The 10,665-nt window shown below is 47.4% G+C and overlaps 1 pseudogene; it reads left to right on the forward strand.

The window, feature by feature from the left end:
• Positions 1-9,478: 9,478 nt before the first annotated feature.
• Positions 9,479-10,417, forward strand: LOC121164339 (annotated as a pseudogene).
• The last annotated feature ends 248 nt before the right edge of the window (positions 10,418-10,665 follow it).

Consider the following 10,665-nt stretch of genomic DNA (forward strand, 5'->3'; position numbering starts at 1 on the left):
GTGGGGTCACTGGAGGTTTGGCCCCAGCGCCAGGAAGTGAACATGGGACTGGGGTTGAGCTCTGTACCACTGCTAGTCCAAGAACTCAGCACTGCATGCTTCCCCGAGCACTACTGTGCATGATGTCCTCAAGACCGACAACCCAGTGGCCTCTGGACACAGCCAGGAGACCCTCCTAAGGTCTCACAGGGAAACAGAGCCAGGAGGGCATCTCTGGGTCCCAGCACCCTGAGCACGTCCTCAGTACGGGGACCCACCAATCACACGATGTGCAGGTGTAAGTAAGTGCACACGTAGACATGCTGGCCTAGAGTAACAGAGGCAGACGAACACCTGCTGCCATAGACCTGGGGGAGGCAGCTGGAGGCCCAGCCAGTGTGGGGTCTGACGGACTCTGTGACAGGCAAGGGCTGGCTTAGCAGTCACTGACGGGAGGCCCAGCATGATCTGAGAGTTGAAGGGATCTTCCCTGGATGCCCAGCCCAGGGTAATGCTCCTCCCTGCGCCATGAGCTCTAGGCTATTGGGGCCACTCCACTCCATGCCCATTGTGTCTGGGAGCCTCATCTGGTTGTCTTCCCTGCCCCTCATCCTGTGCCTGGGGTCCAGCTCCCCCACAGGGCTCACCCTCACTGCCTAGGCAGGATCCATGGGAGACCCAGGGCAGTCTTCAGCAGGTGGTCATGCTAAGATAACTACAAAGGGTGGGTTAGAAGGTGCTGTCCCTGGACAAGCCTGAGGTGACAGACCCCAGGTGAGGGCACCCCCCCCCCGGCAAGGCAGCCCTGGATAGGCCTGAGGTAACAGACCCCAGGTGAGGGCACCCCCCAGGCAGCCCTAGACAGGCCTGTGGTGACAGACCCCAGGTGAGGGACTCCCCAGCAAGGCAGCCCTGGACAGGTCTGAGGTGACAGACCCCAGATGAGGGCACCCACCCACCCCCAGCAAAGCAGCCCCTGAATAAGCCTGACAGCTTGGATGGAAGAACAGAGCCAGAAAAGATGCAGAAAACCCAGGGATGGGCAGATCAGAGGTGAGCTTTTCCTAATGGGAACCAGGGGTGGGCAGGGAGGGTGCTGGGTACAACACAGCTGAGGTCCAGGCCTTGGTCCCTCAGGGCCACCGGCCAGCACACGATGAACTGTGGCAATAACACCAACAGAGGGTGCATGGGAGATGGGGCCTAGGGTACCCCAGCAGGGGTGTGGATAGCTGAAGAGGGGCCAGAGGGTCTGATGAGGTCAGGTGAGCTCCTGGGTTTTAGCCCAACTCCAGTGAGGCTACAACGCCCAGCCTCTAGGTCTACCCATCCTGGGGCAGCCCCAGTCAGCTACGGATCACCCTGAGTACCCCACCATTTCTGAAGAGACACACCAAAAACCCTGAAAATCCAGGTCTGGCTTCTGGTTGCTGAGCGAAGTGTGCAAGGACATGAGAGGCACAGGGTGGGCCTGACGAGCCAACAGTGCTACTGCAGCTCCTCTCAGCCACCCCAGGGAACAGCCGAGGACTCAGGGCCCCTGCCGGATGGGAGTTACTCTGTGACACAAGAGAAGGGGTCCTCTGGTCTTTAAATGTAGGCACTGGCCAAGGCACAGCCATGAGCATAGGAGCAGTAGAGCAGGAACAGGGCCACGGAGCCCAGGGCACACAGGTGCAGTCCCAGGTCCAGGACCACGGGGCTTAGCCCAGCCCCCCACCCCAGCTCTTCCTCCAGGCCCCCAGCTCCGACGTCCTCAAGGACTCCCTCCAAGGCCTGCAGCTCCGACATGCCAGCACCTGCAGAATTCACATGAGAATCTTCTAGAACAGCCAGACTGCTGGCCCCGGCAGCCCCCACCCATAGCTTCCCAGGGTGTGCAGGGACAGGGCTCAGCTCCTATGGGAACGGTGGAGCCCTCAGCACACACAGCACAAAGAACAGGACACCCAGAGCCCGGCCTCCCGCCAGGCAGGCCTGGGTGTAGGGACGAGCCTCAGGCTACCTAATCCAGCAGAGCAGGATTCAGGCCACAGTAGCCAGCACCAACAGGAGGGCAGTGACCAGAGGACCCACACAGCCAGGAGTGGCCACAGAGGCCTCCCTAGCCCCAGCCATGCCCACCTACCCCTGCAGGCTGCTCTGCGTACAAGAAGAGGACAACAGGAGGCAGCTGAGAGCTGGGCAAGCAGCCTCTGGCAGATCCCAGACAGGGGAGGGGCTGGAGAGACACAGTGGGGGGCGGGGTCTCTGTGGCCCTGGGGTGTCAGGCATTGTGAGTAGTGGACAAGGTTGGGCAGAAGGGGAAGCAGGTGGGCTCCAATGGTGATGTGACCCTGAGATGGGCTAATAGGGTTAGGGTCACCTCTTTTATAACGAATTTACAAAATGCTTGCTTCTGCCCAAAAGGTTCTTCCAGCAAAACTGAAGTGCCTTCCCACCCTTCTGAGTTTCCAGTTCTCCATGAGAATGGAAAGAAGTTACGAGTCACACCTTTGCAGTGGCGTTTTGTTTGCTCTGAGCAAGCTGGACAGGATTACAACTGTCGCCTACTGATGGGCTTCGTCCCTGCCCTCTTGCTAATTGTCAGCCAGTGCTTGGCTCACCAGGATTTCCTGGGTCTTTCCTCCACTAGAGCCCTGATGCTGCACAGCAAGTTTTCATCTTTAAGATTTTTGATAAATCTTGCTTTGCACACTGAAATTGTCCACATTTTTCTTTCCTGTAAGACAAGACTCAAGGTCGTTTTCCTTTTTTGTGTTGAATTCCCCTCAACTGTTTTGGCGCCATGACCAGACTGAATTCCAACGTGACTCGGATCCAGTTCAAATTCAACTCCAGCCTCAAAATCTTGTCGGATTGTGAGCAAGCAGACTACTCTTGCTTCTGCTTTTTGGAGACCCCCGTGTTCCTGCCAGCCAGTTAGACATGGTTAACCAGCTGCCAGTCTCAGGACAGGCTGGCAGTCCCCTGGGGCTCTCAGCTCCAGGAATGTGGGTCCTCTTTGCATTCAGGTCCCTTTTGCAGGGCAGGCCTATCACAGGACTTGGAAAGGTCTAGAATTTTGAAATTCAAGCCAGGACTACACCCTGGCATTTTTCCAAGGGCTCCTTACTGAACCCTGTATTCTGTTCTTTCCTCAGAGATTAATTTGTCAGCGAGACTGGGGCGAAGTCAAGAGCTCTGCTGAATCCTTAATCTGCCCGGACCCTGACCCTCCATCTCGTCTCTGCCTCTCACTCTTAACTGCTCCCTTTGCATTGTCAAAATCTTCTCTATTCCTGGCCTCACTGCCTGGCATTTGTTAAATGCATTTTTAGCTCTGAAATAACTCATCCTCAGACAGGCAGCCTCTCCCTCTAATTCCTCAGGAATCAAGATCCCCATATGTCCTAGACTCACAGAAACAGGGGAGACATTTTAATCCCCCACTGTGCTTCCTCATCTCTTCACCCACCTAGCCATGGCCGAAGCACTAGCCAGGACTAGCCTCCTATTCCCAAACTCTAGCTCAAAATGTCTTAGCTAAGCCTGTTGCCAGGGTGGGTCTTGGTTGGAATCAGGCTCATTGTCAACTCACAGGCTCCAGCTGTTTTCCTTCACGGGCAGAGAGATGATGATGAGGTTGATGAGCACATTTGCCCAGGCAGAGGCCCATGCTGCTGGGAAAGGGAACAGATCATTCCCTGAACATGCTTTTCTGATGACTCTATGTCCCATGTTACAAGCTTGGAAGGCTGAAAGACCATGGATGATATGTGCTAATCCCACCCTTATCTTCCTTCCCTCCCTGTGGGCAGGGAACCTACAGGGAGCAAGAATTTCAAGAGACAGCTCCAACTCCAGGATGGTTCTGTTCTCCTCCTGTCACTCCAGCTGAGAAACAGACTGTTGAAGCAGGCCTTCTGGGCTGCAACACTAGACACAAAGATTCTTCTGACCCCCAGAGCTTACAGAGAGATGCCTGACCTTTTCCTGCACATTTGAGGACGGAGAGAATGAGCCTGACTGAGCTTTCGATGCATAGCTCAACTGGACTCTCTTGGCTGCTGTGCCAGCCCAATCTCCATGCAGACCAGCCAACAGCATCTGTAATCCACCTTGGCCCTTCTCTGTCCTGTCTTGTTAGCCAAGGGTGCCCTTGGCTTCACCTGCAGACACTGTCAGGAGTATCTGTCAGGAGATGGGAGTTCATTCCGTGTCTCTCCCTCTTCATTAATGTACAGAACAGAAGGGAGTGCCTCTGCCTGCAGATAGCCAGCCTTGTTCCCCACCTAAGCTATAGAGAGCCCAGGATCCATGAACCCTCCCTGGCCTGGGAGGAATTTTCTCCCTTCTTTGCAGGTTATACTAGATTTTTCCTTTCACTCTGGACTACAGGAATACATGATTCTCTGCCTCTTTGTCTCATCATGTAGCTCAGTCACAAATAATAGATTCATATGCTACTGTAACTGACTTAGGTAATGAGAACATTTGTATGTCTTCAGAGGTTTTGTCCATTGTTCTGTTGATGTTGTTTCCTGAAAGACGTTGGATTTATCTGCCTGTTCTTTTTAAAAAATACACACACACATATATATGTTATTGGAAAATCAATATACAGAGAAGAGGAGAGACAGACAGCAAGATCTTCTAACTGCTGATTCACTCCCCAAGTGTCCACAACAGCCCTAGCTGAGCCACTCCGAAATCAGGAAGCAGGAGCCTCTTCCAGATGTCCCACGCAGGTGCAGAGATCCAAGATTTTGGGCCGTCCTCGACTGCTTTCCCAGGCCACAAGGAGGGAGCTGAATGGGAAACAGAACTACCAGGATATGAAATGATTCCCAATGAAATCGCAGCATGTGCAAAGCAAGGACTTTAGCCACTAGGTCACCATGCTGGGCCATATCTGCCTGTTCTTAATGATTGCCTCAACTCTGATCTGGTCTGGCCCACAGGGTTTGTTACAATGCTTAGTTAAATTCATTTTATTTTGAACGAATAATTTGAACCTCTGATGTTTCTTCAAGTTCCAAAGCTAGTCTCCTGACTTTGGGACTTGCAGTTGGACCCTTAGAACTCTCTAAGAACAAAGCTCAACATCAGCTGAGTTCATTTCAATCACGCCAAGGACATTGTAAGGTTGTAAAATTACACAAAATTTATGTTCTTCCAATGTACTGTGCTCTGCCTAGAGCTGTTTCATAGAACAGAGAAGAATTTTGTATATGCAAGTTCGTATGTTGTTCTACCAAAATGAGTCAGTGCAGATTGGTTCAGAAAGTTCTGTTAACCCAAGTATCTGTCACTTCACCTGCTTACATGGATCTTGGATACATTTTCAAAGTTGCTAACACATGTACCAATGCCTGTGCTTGCTGGTCAGGAGATGTTCTATTACTGTTCTAGGTTGTGGGATAATTTCATGTACTAACTCTTACTCAGTTCTTATTTTTATTTTGGAAACTGACCGGGGACATTGTTTTTGATCCTTTGAGATCATCTTTGTGTTCCCTTGTCTCATTAAGCTTTCATTGCTTAAAAACAGCTGAGTTTATTTAAATATGTACTTCTTTAATGGGCATCTGAGTGGTCACTTTATATGAGTGAGGAAGTCTTGTCTGTACTGTGTCACGATGTTTACTGATACTGTTAACCAGACATCTTAAGCCCTCTTGGCATCCTTGACAAGAATTTTAAAACTCAAAATTTTCAAATACTTTGATATTTTCCAGCTGGGTTCCTTCTGGAGACATCTAAGAATATATCTCTGATCTTAGAGACAGCAACTAATTGTGCTATTTGTATTACATTACAGCTACTGTCAAGATGAGAAGTTACACTAAATTCTGAGTTGTAATATTACAAAACGCTGCTGACACAAATGTACAAAAGTTATTAGTTACAATTGCTATCTCAATGAAAAAAGGTCCAGCGGGCTTAAAGGCACAAGTGTTTTAAAATCCTGTCAGTGGCTTCTAAAATACTGTGTGGAGTAACAGGTGTCTCTATACTGTGTGGAGTAACAGTTGCTTCCATACAGGTGCCTCTATACTGTGTGGAGTAACAGGTGCCTCTATACTGTGTGGAGTAACAGGTGCCTCTATACTGTGTGGAGTAACAGGTGTCTCCATACTGTGTGGAGTAAACAGGTGCCTCTATACTGTGTGGAGTAACAGGTGTCTCTATACTGTGTGGAGTAACAGGTGCCTCCATACAGGTGCCTCTATACTGTGTGGAGTAACAGGTGTCTCCATATTGTGTGGTGTAACAGGTGCCTCTATCCCGTGCGGAGTAACAGGTGTCTCTATGCTGCACAGAGTAACAGATGCCTCTTGGTTAATAAGTTTTATAATTCTAACCACCAATGCTTCATCTTCCAGATCCCAAGGACTTGCTGTGGTTTTTATTGTATTCAGCACTTTGGGATAGCTGAAGCTTAAGTTTAACAGCTAAAGATTAACAGTTAACTACAGGTTCCAACTGAGAAAGTACAGTTAATTCAGGTTACTAGGAGCAGAATACAATTCTAAATGACTGGTAATTTAGAAAAACACTCAACAATTTTTTCTAAGATTTATTTATTTTTATTGGAAAGTCAGATATACAGAGGGGAGAAGAGACAGAAAGGAAGATCTTCCATCTGCTGATTCACTACCCAAGCAGCCACAATGGATGGAGCTGAACCGATCCAAAGCAGGAGCCAGAGGCTTCCTCCAGGTCTCCCATGCAGGGGCAGGGTCCTAAGGTTTAGGCCGTCCTCAAGTGCTCTCCCAGGCCACAAGCAGGGAGCTGGATGGGAAGCAGGGCCCTTGGGATATGAACCGATGCCCATATGGATTCTCGGTGTGCAACGCAAGAACTTTAGCCACTAGGCTACCGTGCCAGGCCCAACATTTAAGGATTTTTAAGGAACGATTACTGAAACTGCTTTATTTTCTATCATTCAATGTATATTATGTGTTACGTGTGTTTATGTTTGTGTAACAAAAGTTATAAAAAGCCCTAATTTTCGGCTTTAAGGTGTATTCCATTAGATCCTAACTCTGGAATAACAGATGCTATTTTTTTGTTTGTTTTTATTAATTACATTGCATTATGTGACACAGTTTTATAGGCACTGGGATTCCCCCAACCCCTCCCCGTACCCTCCCCCCGTGGTGGATTCCTCCACCTTGTTGCTGTATTACATTTCAAATTCAGTTGAGATTCTTTCATTGCAAGCATCTACAAAGCATAGAGTCCAGCATCTTATTGTCCAGATAAGTTCAACGGTTTCTTGGGAAGACCATCTCTGGTCTGAAGGCAGAGCTGGCAGAATATCATCCCAATCAATTTAAAGCCACACCATAACATCAACAATAATTTACAACATTATGGAATTAGTTGACATGGTATTGAGTAACCAACATGTTAAAAGAGAGAAAAAAAATGAGTGCAAGTTCTGAACCACATCCTATGACTTCTACATTGACATTTCAATTTTAGTTTATACACAGAACCGGCTGCTATACACATTTAAATGGCTGTAGGGTACTATTCAGCTGTCTCATGACTATTTTCATTTTAGTATTTAGCAGTTTATAGTGTTGAAGCATAATTCTGCTGAACTTGGCAGATTTTAGGATGGTCTAAACTGGGCTATAACTCTAACAAGGCATATGTCAACAATTGAGGAGCAGAACAGTTTTAGGAGGAGTGTGCAGAGAAATCTTCAATACCCTAGTGAGGAGTAACTAATCTTTGTGTCCCAACCAGTGAGTTATAAGTGCATCCCCATTGCCCGTTTCCTGTCTGGTTCTACGCTTTCCTTGCTGTTCTCTGTCTATTTATTCTAGTTTTTTTATTGTTGTTTATTTGTTTGTTTGTTAGTTTGTTTTGAGGGATTTCTGAAGCGACCCTGATGGTCATTGCAAGAGAGGGTGGAGATCCAAAGTTGGAACTAAGTCAAGACCAGAGAAAGCTTCTCTCCCTAGTCCCAAAGGAAGTTTACTGTTCTGTTTCTGTGGACCGCTCAGTGCTCCTGGTTGTCGTTCCGATGACCTTGGATCCTGCAAGGCAGGATTTGGGCTTCTTCCATCCCATGTGGGAGATCAAAACGGGGTGGATGACCTCAGAGTTCTCGGCCTCCGAAGGCACACCAGTTCCCTGTTGTCTCTTTGGCAGTTGGGACATAGTCCTCGGAGCTCGTACTGATAGTCTTTGGTGAGGATCTAGGAATCTTCAGGGTTGGGATACAAGATGCTATTTTTTTAAAAGATTTATTTATTTTAATTGGAAAGACAGATGTAGAGAGAGGAGAGACAGAGAAAGATCTTCTGTCCACTAGTTCACTCCCCAAGTAGCCCAAGCCATGTTGATCTGAAGCAAGGAACCAGGAGCTTCCTTTGTGTCTCCCACATGGGTGCAAGGTCCCAAGGCTCTGGGCCACCCTCTGCCACTTTCCCAGGCCACAAGCAGAGAGCTGGATGGGAAATGGAACAGCCAGGATTCAAACCAGCACCCATAGGGATCCTGGTGTTTGTAAGGTGAGGATTTAGCCACTGAACCACCATTAAAGCCCCAGAACAGGTGATTTTAAAAGACAGGTTCCTGGCCCAATCTGTCCTGGACATTGTAGGATAAAGCTCTAGAGACTTGCAGTGGGACCTGAGGGCACCCTCTTAAAGGTGGTCTTTGTCACAGAGAACAGGAGAAGATCTGACAGTGAGCAGAGGCTAAGAGGGGGTGTGCACCCCTGGTGATGGCTCAGCCCAGTGAGACTGCTGGGACCTCCCAAGCAGTGGACACTTCACCATAAGTTTTCAAAAAGGACCCCAGGGCCATGTTGTGTCTGCCATGGGGATCATGGGAGACTTGACTGCCTTGAAAGCTAAGAACATGGGGTCAGCCAGTTCCCATGTATCTCCCATATGAAACTAAGGCAGCCCAAGGCCTTCTCATGGGTTCTGGTGACACATCAGATATGCACCCAGGAGCCCCAATGGTTCTCAAAGAGAAAAGGAAGTCTATAAATTTCCTTCTAGACACAGGAGAGCAATTTTCTTTTCAAAAATATTTTTAATTTCTTTTTAAAAATTTTTTATTTTATGATACAATATCATAGGTTCTGGGATTTCTCTTACCCCCTCCCCAAATTCCCTCTCTGCCACTGATTTCTCCTATATTATTATAATAGTATAGTCCTTCATAAATAGTCATAAGTCCATCATTCTGCTATTAAGTGTTTTCTGACATTGTGGTTATAGACAATGGCAGAGAGTCCAGCATCCTATGGTCAAGATATATTTAACAGCTTCATTGGGAGTCCATCTTCGATTTGAAAGTAGAGATGCATATTGCATTGTATCTTCACATCTGGATATGATGGTATCTATTACACAATTACTATAGTTTCCTTTAAATGAAGAGCCACTAAACGAAATCAAAAACAGAAAGAAATTTTAAAAATTTACAACACCATGAAGCTAAATAACACACTCTGAGTCATTACTTTCTGCTGGGCGATCTGAAAATGTTTGACTCAAGTTACCAAAGTGGCCAGGTGGATTACTTTAATGAGGAAGATGAGGAAAATGTGATTTTAACATTGGTTCCAGTTGATTCTGAATGTAAAGAACATCCGGAGGAATCAAATGTTTCTTCAACTGCAGATATTGAACCTGCAGATTTGAATTCTACAAACACCATGCAAAACAACCAAGTTCACCTTTCACAAACAAATTAACAAACCAGTGCATGTTCAAAACTTCAGTACAAAACACAGATTCTTCCCCTGCCAGCCATTTTGCCCCCAATTACTGATGTGTCTCGAAACACTTTGAGGAAATGGTGCCAGGCACTTCATTTGATGGCCAGAAGATAGAAGTGTATCTGAGGCTCCAGAGACATGCGCATCCCGACCAAAAGCACAATGTTCCTGGAACACCACGAGAAGCCAAATTGAAGGCATGTTCGAAGAAATGTAGAGCAAAGACCATTGGAACACAGCCCAAGGAAAGCTTTGCTATGAACAAGGGAGAGGAAGAGAGTAACGTAGTTGAAGTGCTGACTTCAGCTCGGGAGACCATGTTGGCATCTTGGGCCAGAATTGCTGCTAGAGCCAGTCAGCCCAAGGCTCTGAATTTCTGTGACATTCCTACTTCAGTTGTAGCCTTTTTGCAGGAAGCTTCTGGTTTCCGGTGGTGTGTGGTGCATGGCCGACTTCTCCCTGCAGATGTACCTGGCTGGGTTCTCCTGCAGTTCCGTGCAGGTCAGGTCTGGATGCCTGACACTCTTACTGTTACCAGCCTGCAATTTCCCAACTCCAGGAATAGAAGACAACATGATATGCCCTGACTGTACTAAGAGGAATAAGAAATTGATGAGAAGATTGATGACAGTGGAGAAGAAGATTAAATGCATTGTAAGAAAACAGAATATGCTTATGCTACCCCAAAATATGCCACCTTAAGTAGGTTCCAGCATGATTTTTACCTTAGGGTACTTGAGAAGAAGGAGGTACAAGGAAAGTTCCCTCACTTCCCGCCGTTAAAAAAAAAACAAAGCAAAACAAAAAACAAAACAAAAAACCCACTTTTTCAACAATAAGTGGTATTTAAGTTAATGAAAGTCCTACCTCAACCTGTACCAGGAAGGAGAAGTTGTGGAGTCCACTGCGTGCATCTCAGTAATTCTGACCATTCTCGATGTTTCCTGATG

The sequence above is a fragment of the Ochotona curzoniae genome, unplaced genomic scaffold, assembly GCF_017591425.1.
Source record: "Ochotona curzoniae isolate NIBS_2020 unplaced genomic scaffold, NIBS_Ocur_1.0 contig_66, whole genome shotgun sequence".
NCBI lineage: Eukaryota > Metazoa > Chordata > Mammalia > Lagomorpha > Ochotonidae > Ochotona > Ochotona curzoniae.